This window comes from Elephas maximus, chromosome 10, assembly GCF_024166365.1.
Source record: "Elephas maximus indicus isolate mEleMax1 chromosome 10, mEleMax1 primary haplotype, whole genome shotgun sequence".
Classification (NCBI taxonomy): domain Eukaryota; kingdom Metazoa; phylum Chordata; class Mammalia; order Proboscidea; family Elephantidae; genus Elephas; species Elephas maximus.
This window is the reverse complement of record NC_064828.1, coordinates 88800260-88814253: the sequence shown is the minus strand read 5'-3', so window position 1 is coordinate 88814253 and position 13994 is coordinate 88800260. Positions and strand designations below refer to the sequence as shown.

Genomic DNA, 13994 nt, shown 5'->3' with positions numbered 1-13994 from the left:
TGCTGTACTGAGCTTAAGGAAGGAATAGCAATATAATGGAAAGTTCTTGCTCAGCAAGGGAAAGGAATTGAAACACTGGGGTTCCAGTTCATCTGTACTTAAGGAATTTTTCCCACTTTCTCTATTTCTACATTAAAGCTGTTTAGGCGCAGAGTGGATCTGCTATTCAGAGGAGAAGGGATGAAGGATACGGTGGGAGGATTAAGCAAGGAATAACAAAGAGCCTGAAAGAGAATTGGGAAGCCTGGAGACAGAGATGAATGGAGAGAAGGAAGATGGGGGTGCGAAAGAGCAATCACCTTCTACAGATAGCATTTTTCTAATTCCATCGACAGTTTAGCATCTCACATCTCATCCAGACTCACAGCTTGGCTGTGTCCAGCCACTTTTACCTATTTTCCTGTTGACATGGATAGAAAATTGAGCAATTACCCTTAAACTCGGAGCTCCCAGATCATCTAGATTGCTACACTTGCAGAATTAAGTTCCCAACTGCCCCCGGCTAGAAGTGGTTCAGCTCAGCTTGTCCTTTAGGAATTAAATACTTTTTGGTTGGGCACAAGGATTTATTATTCCTAAGGTTTTAAGGTATTCAAGCCTGTCAAAACTAGACCTCAGGATGCACAGGAGCATGGCCCTCTCCAGTGGGGATGAGGCAGGCCTTCAGCCCCGGGTGCTCATAGGAAGAAGGCATTACAAGTCCACCCAATCTGCTTCCAGGACAGCACCGGCCTGGGCTCTGCCAAAATGCTGATGGTTAAACACAAGAAGGCACTAATCCTTTTTGAAGCTCCTGTTTTTAGAGACTTTCAACTTCTTAAAGACATGTTTTTGGGCCCAACAGATACTGCATAACTTGAAAGACATAACTTTGGGCAGTAGCCCACTATCATATAATATTTCTCTATACCTTTCTCTAAAATGGAAACCCTGGTGGTGTAGTGGTTAAGATTTTGGCTGCTAACCAAAAGATGAGCAGTTCGAATCCAGCAGGCGCTCCTTAGAAATCCTATGCGGCAGTTAGTTCTACTCTTTCCTACAGGGTTGCTGACTCAGGATTGACTTGACGGCAGTGGGGTTTTTTCTTTTTTTTCTCTCTCTACGATAAACTATTTGAAATTTTAGTTCATATCTAATTGTGCATTCAGAGATTATTCCAACCTGAATATTTTTCATTCTTTTTTTAAAGAGAAAGCATTTTTCTCCCTTTTGTGGCCTCTCAATGCTCACCCTTAAGGCTTCAGATTCTATTCAGAGTTTGCTCGGCTGGGGAACCACTTCCTTGGTCCACGCCACCATGGTGGTAGGATCCCTGGGCCCTTTTTTGGTTCTTTTGTTTTCTTTTTCTTTTTTCCTTTTTGTCTTTCTTCATTTCTCAGTTTCTCATCTCTCTACCTACCTTCTTCTCCTGTCTCCTAAACAGCTGGCACTCTGTGCCATCTCTGTTCCTTCTACAAGGGCTATACTGCTCAGCTTGGGAGTTACTTCCCCAGTCTGCACAGCCATGTCAGTGGGATCCCTGGGGGCATTTCTTTTTATTTTTCTTTTTTCCTTTTTGTCTTTCTTTATTTCTCAGCTTCTCATCTCTCTCTACTTATCTTTTTTCCTGTCTCCTGAATACCTGGTGCTGTGTGCCATCTCTGCCCCTTCTAGCCAGGCTGTACTGCTCAGCTTGGTAGCCACTTCCACAGTCTGCAGAGCATGCCGGTGGGATCCCTGGGAGGCTTTCTTTTTTTAATTGTGTTTTTTTCTTTTTTTGGTTTTCTTCATTTCTCAGTTCTCATCTCTCTCTACTTTTCCTTTCTCCTGAATACCTGGTGCTGTGTGCCATCTCCGCCCCTTCTAGATGGGCTGTGCCTCAAGTCCTGGGAGCCACTTCCCCAGTCACTGGTAGGATCTCTGAGGGTATTTCTTTCTCTTTTTAAATTTTTGTTTATTTATTCTTTTCCTTTTGTTTTTCTTCATTTCTCAGTTCCTTGTCTCTCCACTCCAAAGGCAGGCTCCCTCAGCATTTTTTTTTGGCTCCTGTTTCTCCTTTCTCTCTCCTTTCCCATACCCAGTTTAGCTCCACACATCACGACCTCTCCCCTCCCTCCTGCCTATCTGCACTGGGCATTGAACACTGCACCCCTGAGCAGCACGAGCATGGCCTACTGAAATCTGCCACTGCACTGGCCTCTGGCCCACCCTGTAGGCCCCAGTTTATGCCACAAACAACCCATCTAAGCCCCTCCCCATCAGCTGGACCTGCCCTACCACACCATAACTGAGCGACTGGCCCTGCCCATTGAAGAAGGAGGTGAAAAGTCTATCATGCCTACAAACAATCAACAAAGAACACACAGCCCACCTGCTCAAACATGAACCAAATAAAACAAAAAAGCAGGATAAAAGAAACAAATCTACAATCAATAAATGAAGAAAATAACTACTGAATGTCCCAAAGACAGCAAAAAATATCAAAACATATTAAAAAACAGGACAGGGTGGTTTCAGTAGGCATCCAAAATAAAAGTTTCCAGTAGACAAAAAGGCACTAGAACTACCTGATAGGGAATTCAAATCTCTAATATTCAGAGCTATCCAAGAGTTGAAGCAAAGAGCAGACAAAAAGGAGGAAAAGATAGACAAATTCATGGAAAATACAGACAAAACAATGGAAGAATTCAGGAAAATTATACAGGAAGAAACTGTCAAAATAAATTTACAACTAGAAATCACATAAAAACAACAATTAGAAATCCGAAAGATAAAAAGATTTCAGAAATGCACAGTGTCATAGGTCTACGGAATAGGCTTGAAACAATGGAAGATAGGATGAGCAAAATTGAAGACAAATACTTGGATACCACTTTGAGGAAAAATCAGAAAAAAGAATGAAGAAAAATGAAGAAACCCTGAGAATGATGTGGGATACAATCAAAAGCAAAAATTTGCAAGTGAACGGAGTTCCAGAACAGGGGGAGAACATGGAAAACAAAGAGAATCATTGAAGAATTGCTGACAGAAAACTTCCCTAGTATCGTGAAAGATAAAAAGCTCACCATCCAAGAAGCTCAACAAACCCTATATAGGAGAGACCCCAAAAGAAAATCACAAGGCATATCATAATCATACTCGCTAAAATCAAAGACAAAGAAAGAATCCTGAGAGCAGCTCAAGAAAAGCAAAAAGTCACATACAGAGGGAGAAAAATAAGACTAAACTCTGATTACTCAGCAGAAACCATGCTGGCATGAAGGCAATGGAATAACACATATAAAACTTTGAAAGAAAAAAATTAACAACCAAGAATAAAATTCCTGCAAACTCTCATTCACATATGATGGTGAAATTAGGACACTTCCAGATAAACAGAAATTAAGGGAATATGTAAAAAACCAAACCAAACTTACAAGAATTATTAAAGGAAGTCCTTTCTGTTTGAGAACAAACAAACACCATCAGATGACAGGACACAAGGTTGCACCAGCCAGATACCAACCCAGGAAATGAACTCTCAAGGACTATTCAAAACCAAAAGATTTACAACAGGGAGGGAACCAGAGAGATTAATCTGTAAATGGCAATGTCAGAACAATAAAAGAGGGAATAAATGGCATAGGTATAGAACTTTCTAAGGCAAGGTAATACCAAGTAATAATAGACTGGTTCAAACCTAGGAATGTAAGGGTAAATTTCAAGGTAACCACAAAGAAAGTTAACAAATCTACTTACCAAAATAAAGAAGAAAAACATAAAGTCTCGGTAAAAACAAAATGTATAAAAACAGCATAAATGAAAAAAAAAAATCCACAAACAAAAGGAATTCAGCACAGGAAAGTTAAGAGGAACAAAGAAAACAGCACCACGAAAAAAAGCACTGCAAAATGATAGCACTAAACTCACACCTATCAATAATTACACTGAACATAAATGGCCTAAATGCACCCATAAAGAGACAAAGAGTGACAGAATGGATTAAAAAAACAGGATCCATCAATATGCAGTCTACAAGAAATACACCTTAGAAACAAAGATATAAGTTTATTAAAATCATAACCCACCATAGGATGGAAAAAAATATATTAAGCAAACAGCTACCAAAAAAGAGCAGAAGTTGCAATACTAATCTCAGATAAAATAGACTTTAAAACAAAATATGCCATAAAAGACAAAGAAGAGCATTATATAAAGATAAAAGGAACAATCCAGCATGAAGACATAACCATAATAAATACCTACACATCCAGTGACAGGGCTCCAAAATATATAAACTGTAACACCACTAAAAATAGAAATTGACAATTCCACGATAATAGTAGGAGACTTCAACACACCACTCTTGATAAAAGACAGAACATCTAGACAGAAAGTCAACAAATATACAGAAGATTTAAAGGCCACAATTAGCCAGCTTGAACCCATAAACATATATAGAACACTCCACCCAACACCTGGAAGGTATACATTCTTTTCCAATGCACATGGAACGTTCTCCAGGATAGACCACATCTTAGGTCACGGAGCAATCCAAAACACTGAGATAATACAAAGTACCTTCTCTGATCACAATGCCATCAAAGTAGAAATTAATAACAGGAAGAATAAGGAAAAAAAAATCAATTACATGGAAACTGAATAACACCCTGCTTTTAAAAAAAAAAAAAAACCACTGGGTAACAGAAGAAATCAGAGAGAGAATAAAAAAATTCCTAGAATCAAATGAGAATGAAAACACATCATACCAAAACCTTTGAGACACAGCAAAGGCAGTCCTCAGAAGTCAATTTACAGTAGTAGATGCACACATCAAAAAAGGGACAAAATCAAAACATTATCTACACAACTTGAACAAATACAAAGAAAACAGCAAAAGAAGCCCACAGCCACCAGAAGAAAGGAAATAATAAAGATCAGAGCAGAAATAAATGAAATACAGAACAGAAAAACAGAATCAACAAAACCAAAAGTTGGTTCTTTGAAAGGATTGACAAAATCTACAAACCACTGGCCAAACCAACAAAAGAAAAACAGGAGAGGACACAAACAACCCAAATAAGAAATGAAATGGGGACATTACAACAGACCCAACTGATATAAAAAGGATTATAACAGAGTACCATGAAAAACTACTCCAACAAATCTGAAAACCTACAAGAAATGGACAAATTTTTAGAAACACACTACTTACTCAAACTAAACACAAAACGATGTTGAAGATTTGAACAGACCCATAACAAGAGATTGAAAAGGTAATTTAAAAAACTTCCAACAACACAAAAAAAGCCCTGGTCCAGAATGGATTCACTGGAGAATTCTACCAAACATTCAGAGAAGAAGTTACACCAGTACTACTCAAACTACTTCAGAACATAGAAAAGGAAAGGATACTTGCCAATTCATTCTATGAAGCCAGGGTAACCCTGATACCAAAAAGACACCACAAAAAAAGAAAATTACAGACCAATATCTCTCATGAATATAGATGTAAAAATTCTCAACAAAATTCTAGCCAACAGAATTCAGCATCATATAAAAACAATAATACACTACCACCAAGTAGGATTCATACCAGGTATGCAAGGGTGGTTCAACATTAGAAAATCAATCAATGTAATCCACTAGATAAATAAAAGAATCACATGATTATCTCAATTGACACAGAAAAGGCATCTGACGAAGTCCAACGCCCATTCCTGATAAAAACTTTCAAAAAAATAGGTATAGAAAGGAAATTCCTCAACATAATAAAGGGCATTTATACAAAACCAACAGCCAACATCATTCTTAATGGAGAAAAAGAGGCTGAAAACATTCCCCTTGAGAATAAGAACAAGACAAGGATGCCCTTTTTCACTACTCCTATTTAACATTGTGCTGGAAGTCCTAGCTAGAGCAATAAGACAAGAAATGAAATAAAGGGCATCCAAATCAGTAATGAAGAAGTAAAACTGTCCCTATTTGTGAATGATACGATATCATACATAGAAAACCCAAAAGACTCCACAAGAAAACTACTTGAACTAATAGATTCAGCAGAGTAGCGGGATACAAGATAAACATACAAAAATCCGTTGGATTCCTATACACCAATAAAGAGAATGATGAAAGGGAAATCAGGAAAACAATACCATTTATAATAGCCCCTAAAAAAACAAAATACTTAGGAATAAATCTAACCAGGGATTTAAAAGACTTATACAAAGAAAACTACAAAACACTACTACAAGAAACCAAAAAAGATCTACATAAATGGAAAAGCATACCATGCTCATGGATAGGAAGACTGAACATTGGGAAATTGACAATTCTACCCAAAGCAATTTAGAAAGAAAATGCAATCCTGATTCAAATCCCAACAACATTCTTTAAAGAGATGGAAAAATTAATCAATAACTTTATATGGAAAGGGAAGAGGTCCCAGATAAATAAAGCATACTGAAGAAGAATAATAAAGCAGGAGGACTCGCACTACCTGACCTCAGAACCTACTATACAACTACGGTAGTCAAAACAGCCTGGTACGGGTACAACGACAGATACCTTGACCAATGGAACAGAATTGAGAATCCAGATGTAAATCCATCCACCTACAGTCACTTGATCTTCAACAAGCGCCCAAAGTCCATCAGATGGGGAAACGACAGTCTTCTTAACAAATGGTGCTAGCAAAACTGGATATCCATTGTTTTGGTCATCTAGTGCTGCTGTAATAGAAATACCACAAGTGGATGGCTTTAACAAAGAGAAGATTATTTTCTCACAGTAAAGTAGGCTAAAAGTCCAAATACAGGGTGTGAGCTCCAGGGGAAGGATTTCTCTCTGCCAGCATTCTCATCAATCTTCCCCGGGGCTAGGTGCTTCTCTGCAAAGGGACCCCAGGTCCAAAGGATGCGCTCTGCTCCCGGCACTCCTTTCTTGGTGGTATTAGGTCCCCCTGTCTCTCTGGTTGCTACTCTCTTTTTATATCTCAAGAGATTGCCTCAAGACACAATCCAATCTTGTAGGTTGAGTCCTGCCTCACTAACACAACTGCCGCCCATCCTCCCTCATTAACATCATAGAGACACGATTTACAACATATAGGAAAATCACACAATACCGGGAACCATGGCCCAGCCCAACCGATACACACATTTTTGGGGGCACATAATACAATCCATGACATTCATCTGCCAAAAAATGAAACAGGATCCATACCTCACGCTATACACAAAAACTAATTCAAAATGATCAAAGACCTAAATATAAAACCAAAAACTATAAAGATCATAGAAGAAAAAACAGGATCCATGCTAGAGGCCCTAATACACGGCATTAACAGGATACAAACCAGAACTAACAACACACAAATTCTGGAAGATAGGCTAGATAACTAGGATCTTCTAAAAATTAAACATGCTCATCAAAAGGCTTCACCAAAAGAATAAAAAGAGAACCTACAGACTGGGAAAATTTTTGGCTACTACAAATTCGACAAAGGTCTAATCTCTAAAATCTACAGGGAAATCCAACACCTCTACAACAAAAAGATAAATAATTTAATTAAAAAATGGGCTAAGGAAATGAACAGACACTTCACCAAAGAAGACATTCAAGTGGCTAACAGACACATGAGGAGATGCTTGCAATCACTAGCCATTAAAACCAAAAAACCCAAACCCATTGCCGTCGAGTTGATTCCGACTCACAGGGACCCTACAGGACAGAGTAGAACTGCCCCATACCCACAGCTGACATTTTGGTTCCCAGCCGTTGCACTTAACCACTACGCCACCAGGGTTTTCCAGTAGCCATTAGAGAAATGTAAATCAAAATTACTCCGGCATTACTGGCACGAATCAAAAAAACAGAAAATAACAAATGTTGGAGAGGCTGCAGGGAGACTGGAACTCTTATGCCCTGCTGGTGTGAATACAAAATTGTACAACCATTTTGGAAAACGATATGGCGCTTCCTTAGAAAGCTAGAAACAGAAATACCATATGATCCAGCAATTCCACTCCTAGGAATATATCCAAGAGAAATAAGAGCTATCATATGAATAGACATATGCACATTCATGTTCAGTGCAGCACTGTTCACAACAGCAAAAAGATAGAAACAACCTAGATGCCCATCAACAGGTGAATGGATAAACAAGCTATAGTACATATACACCATAGACTACTACGTAACGATAACAAACAATGATGGATCTGAGAAGCATCTCACAACATGGATGAATACGGAGGGCATTATGCTGAGTGAAATAAGCCAGTCACAAAAGTACAAATATTGTATGAGACCACTACTATAAAAACTCATAAAAAAGTTTACATGCAAAAAAGAAACAATATTTTATGGTTATGAGGGAGAGGAGGGGTAGAGATGGAAAAACACTAAATAGACAATAGGAAAGTAGTAATTTTGGTGAAGGGTAAGACAGTACACAATACTGGGAAAGCCAGCATAACTTGTCCAAGGCAAGGTCATGGAAGTTCCATAGACACATCCAAACTCCCTGAGGGACCAAATTACTGGGCTGAGGGCTGTGGGGACCATGGTCTTGGGGAACATCTAGCTCAAATGATATAACATAGTTTATAAAGAAAATGTTCTACATTCTACTTTGGTGAGACCTTCGTCTAAAGTACAATTAAAACAAAAAATCTAATCTTTAATGCTAGCGTATGAAAGAGAATGACCACCTGGAAGAGCCCTGGACCTTAGGTCGTCATTTCTATTCTCCAAGATTCATCTTCTCCTTTGAGATTGCTCCCCAAAGACCCACCACTACCAAGTATATGGAAACTATCAGTCCCTTCCCGTGTGATAATGCTCCTGGCCCTGACGACCTCAAAGAACCTGGATGTGATTTTGGTGTCCAAGATCTGTTTCATGTCATTGCTGAATGAGTGTACATGGATGATTCAGGGGAATCATTCGCTTTCCCTACCCACCGGTTATTCTAAGTTCAAAGGAGCAGCCTTCACTAGTCAACCAAGTAATTCCCTGAGCAAAGATAATTTTAGAAACAAGTTATATGTAACATATGATTCCTCCTGCATAATGGATTCTAAACATTCACATACAGTGAAATGGACTAAGTCAAGTGTGAAGTGTGACATATGAACTGATTTCCCATGAAAGGACTCAAGCATAACTGCATGGAAAACAGATTTATGCTACGGAAGAGATGTCCCGCCTAGAAGGTAAAATCCAGTACGCTCTCTGACAAGAAAGGATTTTATGCCTTAAACCTCTAGAGCCAAACAAAAAAAAGGCCAAATCACAAATTTCACATTCCAAGTTTATGAAGGGGAAAAATACTAGATGTATTCTTTGAAAATAGATAACCTTCTTCCTTTCTTGATGAAATTCTATTAAGCATCCCAAGTAATCATGCTAGGCACTCTACATTCCAAACCTGGGACCTGACATTAATTCACCCTACTTGTGGAAGGAGACACCAACATATCTGAGGATCATACCATTCACTATAGCCCGGAGAATAACAGCATGAACCCTGGACTTAAGATCTGTATTCAAATCCCGACACTGCCATTTACTAGCTGTGTGCCTTTGGGCAAAGTTACCTTTCTTTGCCTTAATCTTCTAATCTTTTAGATGGGATAATGAATACTCCAAATCAACAAGTGAATGGATAACCAAAATGTGGCACTTCCATACAACCATACAATGGAATGCCACTTAGCAATAAAAAGGAGCAAGTTAAGGAACCTAGAAGGCATTATGCTGAGCTTTCGCTCAGAGGCAAAAGGACAAATATTGTATAAGACCACTATTATAAGTTCTTGAGAAATAGTATAAACTGAGAAGAACACATACTTTTGTGGTTACGAGGAGGGGAGGGAGGGAGGGTGGGAGAAGGTTTTCCACTGATTAATTAGTAGATAAGAACTGCTTTAGGTGAAGGGAAGGACAACACTCAATACATGGAAGGTCAGCTCAATTGGACTGGACCAAAAGCAAAGGTGTTTCTGGGATAAAATGAATGCTTCAAAGGTCAGCGGAGCAGGGACGGGGGTTTGGGGACCAGGGTTTAAGGGGACTTCTAAGTCAACTGGCAAAATATTCTATTATGAAAACATTCTGCATCCCACTTTGAAATGTGGCGTCTGGGGTCTTAAATGCTAACAAGCGGCCATCTAAGATGCATCAATTGGTCTCAATCCACCTGGAGCAAAGGAAAATGAAGAACACCAAGGTCACACGACAACTAAGAGCCCAAGAGACAGAAAGGGCCACATGAACCAGAGACCTACATCATCCTGAGACCAGAAGAACTAGTTGGTGCCCAGCCACAATCGATGACTGCCCTGACAGGGAGCACAACAGAGAACCCCTGAGGGAGCAGGAGATCAGTGGGATGCAGACCCCAAATTCTCATAAAAAGACCATACTTAATGGTCTGACTGAGACTAGAGGAATCCCGGTGGTCATGGTCCCCAAACCTTCTGTTGGCACAGGAAAGGAGCCATCCCCGAAGACAACTCATCAGACATGAAAGGGACTGGACAGTGGGTAGGAGAAAGATGCTGATAAAGAGTGAGCTAATTATATCAGGTGGACACTTGAGACTGTGTTGGCATCTCCTGTCTGGAGGGGGGATGGGAGGATAGAGAGAGTTGGAAGCTGGCAAAATTGCCACGAAAGGAGAGACTGGAAGGGCTGACTCATTAGGGGGAGAGCAAGTGGGAGTACGGAGTAAGATGTATATAAACTTATATGTGACAGTCTGACTTGATTTGTAAACGTTCACTTGAAGCTCAATAAAAGTTAATAAAAAAAAAAATGAGCAAGTTAATGATACACATGACAACCTAGATGAATCTCAAAATCATTACACGAAGTAAAAAAAGCCAGACACAAAAGAATATACACATATGATTCTGTTTATATAAAATTCTTTTTTTTTTTTTAATCTATAGTGACAAAAAGCAGAGCAGTAGTTACCCGGGGCCGGGGCAGAGGAGGGGTGCGCTGTAAGGGAACATGAGAGAACTTTTGTGGGTGAGGAAAATGTTCTGTATCTTCATTCTTTGTTGCAGCAGTGGTTTCGTGGTGTATCTATATCTGTCATAACTCAAAAATTGTATGCTTTTAAGTGGATGCAGTTTATTTTTTGTAAATCCTACTTCAATGAAGTCCATTAAAAGGTATCTCCACAGATTGGTTTGGAGAATTTAAGAGACAAAACATGTAAAACAGCAGGCTTAGTTGCTGACTCCTGGTCAGTGTTTGGTAATGAACAGTGCTGGCAGTGATGTTGGTGGGTGCCATGGCATGAGAGGTGAGTGTTCACTTAGGAGTCAGGAGGCCAGAGTTTCTCTTTGAGTTCTGCTCTTTGAGTATTAATCTCTAAGCCTTGATTTCTTAACACGTAAATTGACAAGTTTCCATAAAAGTTCCTTAAAGTTGCAACAGTCTGATTCTAAAGTGATGATACCACATGGCAGCCAGCATCAGCTTCTAACGATAACCCAGTGCTGTCGAGTCGATTCCAACTCATAGCGACTCTACAGGACAGAGTAGAACTGCCCCATAGAGTTTCCAAGGAGCGCCTGGTGATTTGAACTGCCAACTCTTTGGCTAGCAGCCATACAGCACTTAACCACTACGCCACCAGGGTTTCCCTTCTAACAATATGCATTTATAACGTGTGCAAACTTTAGTATTCAAAATGTTTTGCTCTAGCATGTAACAGTTACTTCTTGAAATGCAGCATTTTGACATTTGAGTGGGATTTCAGAAATCCTTTGAAGGGAGCTGGGAAGAGGCTCAAGGAGGGTGGGGAGAAGCCTGGAGAAGAATACGATTTGAGTAAATTTTCTCTAGGGATCATGAATTTAATTGTTTTCTGTGTTTCCATTTGGAAGTTTCTGCCAAAGAGCATTAAAGTCTTTTCCCTGAATTTAATGTTTTCTTACTTAAAATTCAAGTCTCTTGGTGTTCTGAACAAATACACAAGCAACTGGGGACTGAAGCTGTCCAAAAAAGACTACAGGAAACAACTCGCCCTATACTCACTTGTAAGCACCATTCAAGGCTCGCTAGATCCTCAAGCTGCAGATCACCTGCCTTCATTACGCCGTCCCCTGCCCCAGTTCAATTCTGAGGCTCCTGAATCGCTGCTCCTCTGTCAACAAGTTCCTCAGTTATTAGCCATTACAATTTCCATGCACAATGCTTCCTCAACCACCTACCAGCTTTGTTAATGTCTGGCAGGGACCCTGCTTCCTGAGTCCTTTGGCACGTCCTCCTGGATGGTCACCCTCTGACAATCTGTGAGGACAGGCAGATCAGGAGTCTCCAATTCTTGAGCCACCAGAGCTGCCAGAGACAGCCTAGGTACCTGTCCAGGAATGCACCTAGAAATGCAGGATACCTTCTTTAATAGGATCACTGGAAATTATTAGTGGACAAAGAAGTTTGGGAACTAAAAAGAGTTTAATGCATGGAACTAAAAAGAAAGATCTGGCAAAAACAAATGAACCTGTCAATTAGGGATGTTGGAAAAGCAAAGAAAATGCTGACGAATTATGACAGTATGCGCAAAAGGTCAAAAAGTCTTACTAAATCTTAGAGTGTAGGCTGGATTCCTGACCTCAGTGACTACCCTTCTATCTTAAAATCCCTTTGGAATAAGAAAAGGCAGAAATAATTTTTTACAGGACTCTATCCCTCCGCCGTCCCTAGTCCTGGCTTTAAGTAACACTGCCAAAATCTTGTGCACAAAATAGCCATCTAGGGAGTTAATTTAAATCAACACAGATTCCTAGGTCCAGCTCCCGCTCCTGGTTTGCAAGTGGCTTCTGGAATCTGTATTTTAATCACCATCCCAGAATATTTCACAAATCTCCTCTTTGACCCTAACCCCAATCCTGGGAGGCAACTAAGGCACAAGTAATCATCCAAGTTTGACAGACTTGATTTGCTCCTTCACTTTGTGGTCAGATACAAAGGTGTTAAAAGAAGGAACTAGGATCCACTTCCAGCCATGACAGAGTAGCTGGTGCTTTACTTGAGCTCTCACTCTAAACAACTAGAAAACTTGAAAAAATATGTGAAACAGTTAATATAGGACACTGGACAATAGGAGCACAGGACTGTGATCCATGACAGAAGGGAACCAAATGATGTGAGCCCTATGACCACCCTGGCTTTCTGCCTAAAGGTACTTCCGGGACTCTGGCACAGGAAGGGGTACCTCAAGCATAGCATAAAGGGCTCTCTGAGTTCAGAAGACAGAGACCGAAGAGTAGGAGGGCGATGGTGACTGGAATTTGAGAAGCAGAGTATGATAGAGAGGGGAGCTATGAAGAAGAGTTCCAGAAATCTAGTCTGACTGAATACTAAGCTGTGTAGGTGCAGGGTGAAACTCCACAAGGCAGGGCAAAGAATCACAAACAGGAAGGTGTAAGCCAAACAATTTCCAGAGCTTATACAGAACTGGAAAAGGTTCAGCTCCAACCAGCCAGAGTTAAGGTACCTTATTTAACAACTAGGAACTCGATAGAGACACCATAGTCATAGGGCTAAACTGACTCTTTGTTGTGGTTAGCTGCCATCAAGTTGGCCTCTGATCTGACTCGTGGTACCCTAGACCTACCCTAATAAAGTTTAAAAATAATTCTCAGTATTTTCCAGTTGATTAGGTAAGTTAACTGTCTACCAAAACAAATATGTTCTCTTTAAAGGAAAGTAAGACCTAGACACTCAACAAAATGACATTCACAATGTCCGGCAACTAATAAAAAAAGTACTAGTAAAGTGAAAAAGCAGGAAAATATGACTTGTAACCAAAAGAAATATCTGTCAATGGAAATGAATGCAGAAAACATAGAGATGTTAGAATTAGTCAACAAGGACTTTAAACCAGCTACTCTAAGTACGTTCAAAGGTAAAGGAAAACATGAACAAAGTAAGGAAATACAAAGAAAATATAAAAGAATCAAATGGAGCTTATATCTGAAATAAAAATTTCACTGTATGGATTTAACAGCAGA

General features: G+C 39.7%; 1 protein-coding gene across 2 annotated transcripts in view; it reads right to left on the bottom strand.

The window, feature by feature from the left end:
- Positions 1 to 13994, bottom strand: part of IFT43 (intraflagellar transport 43) — a 104644-nt gene that overhangs the window by 18620 nt on the left and 72030 nt on the right. The window lies entirely within an intron of this gene.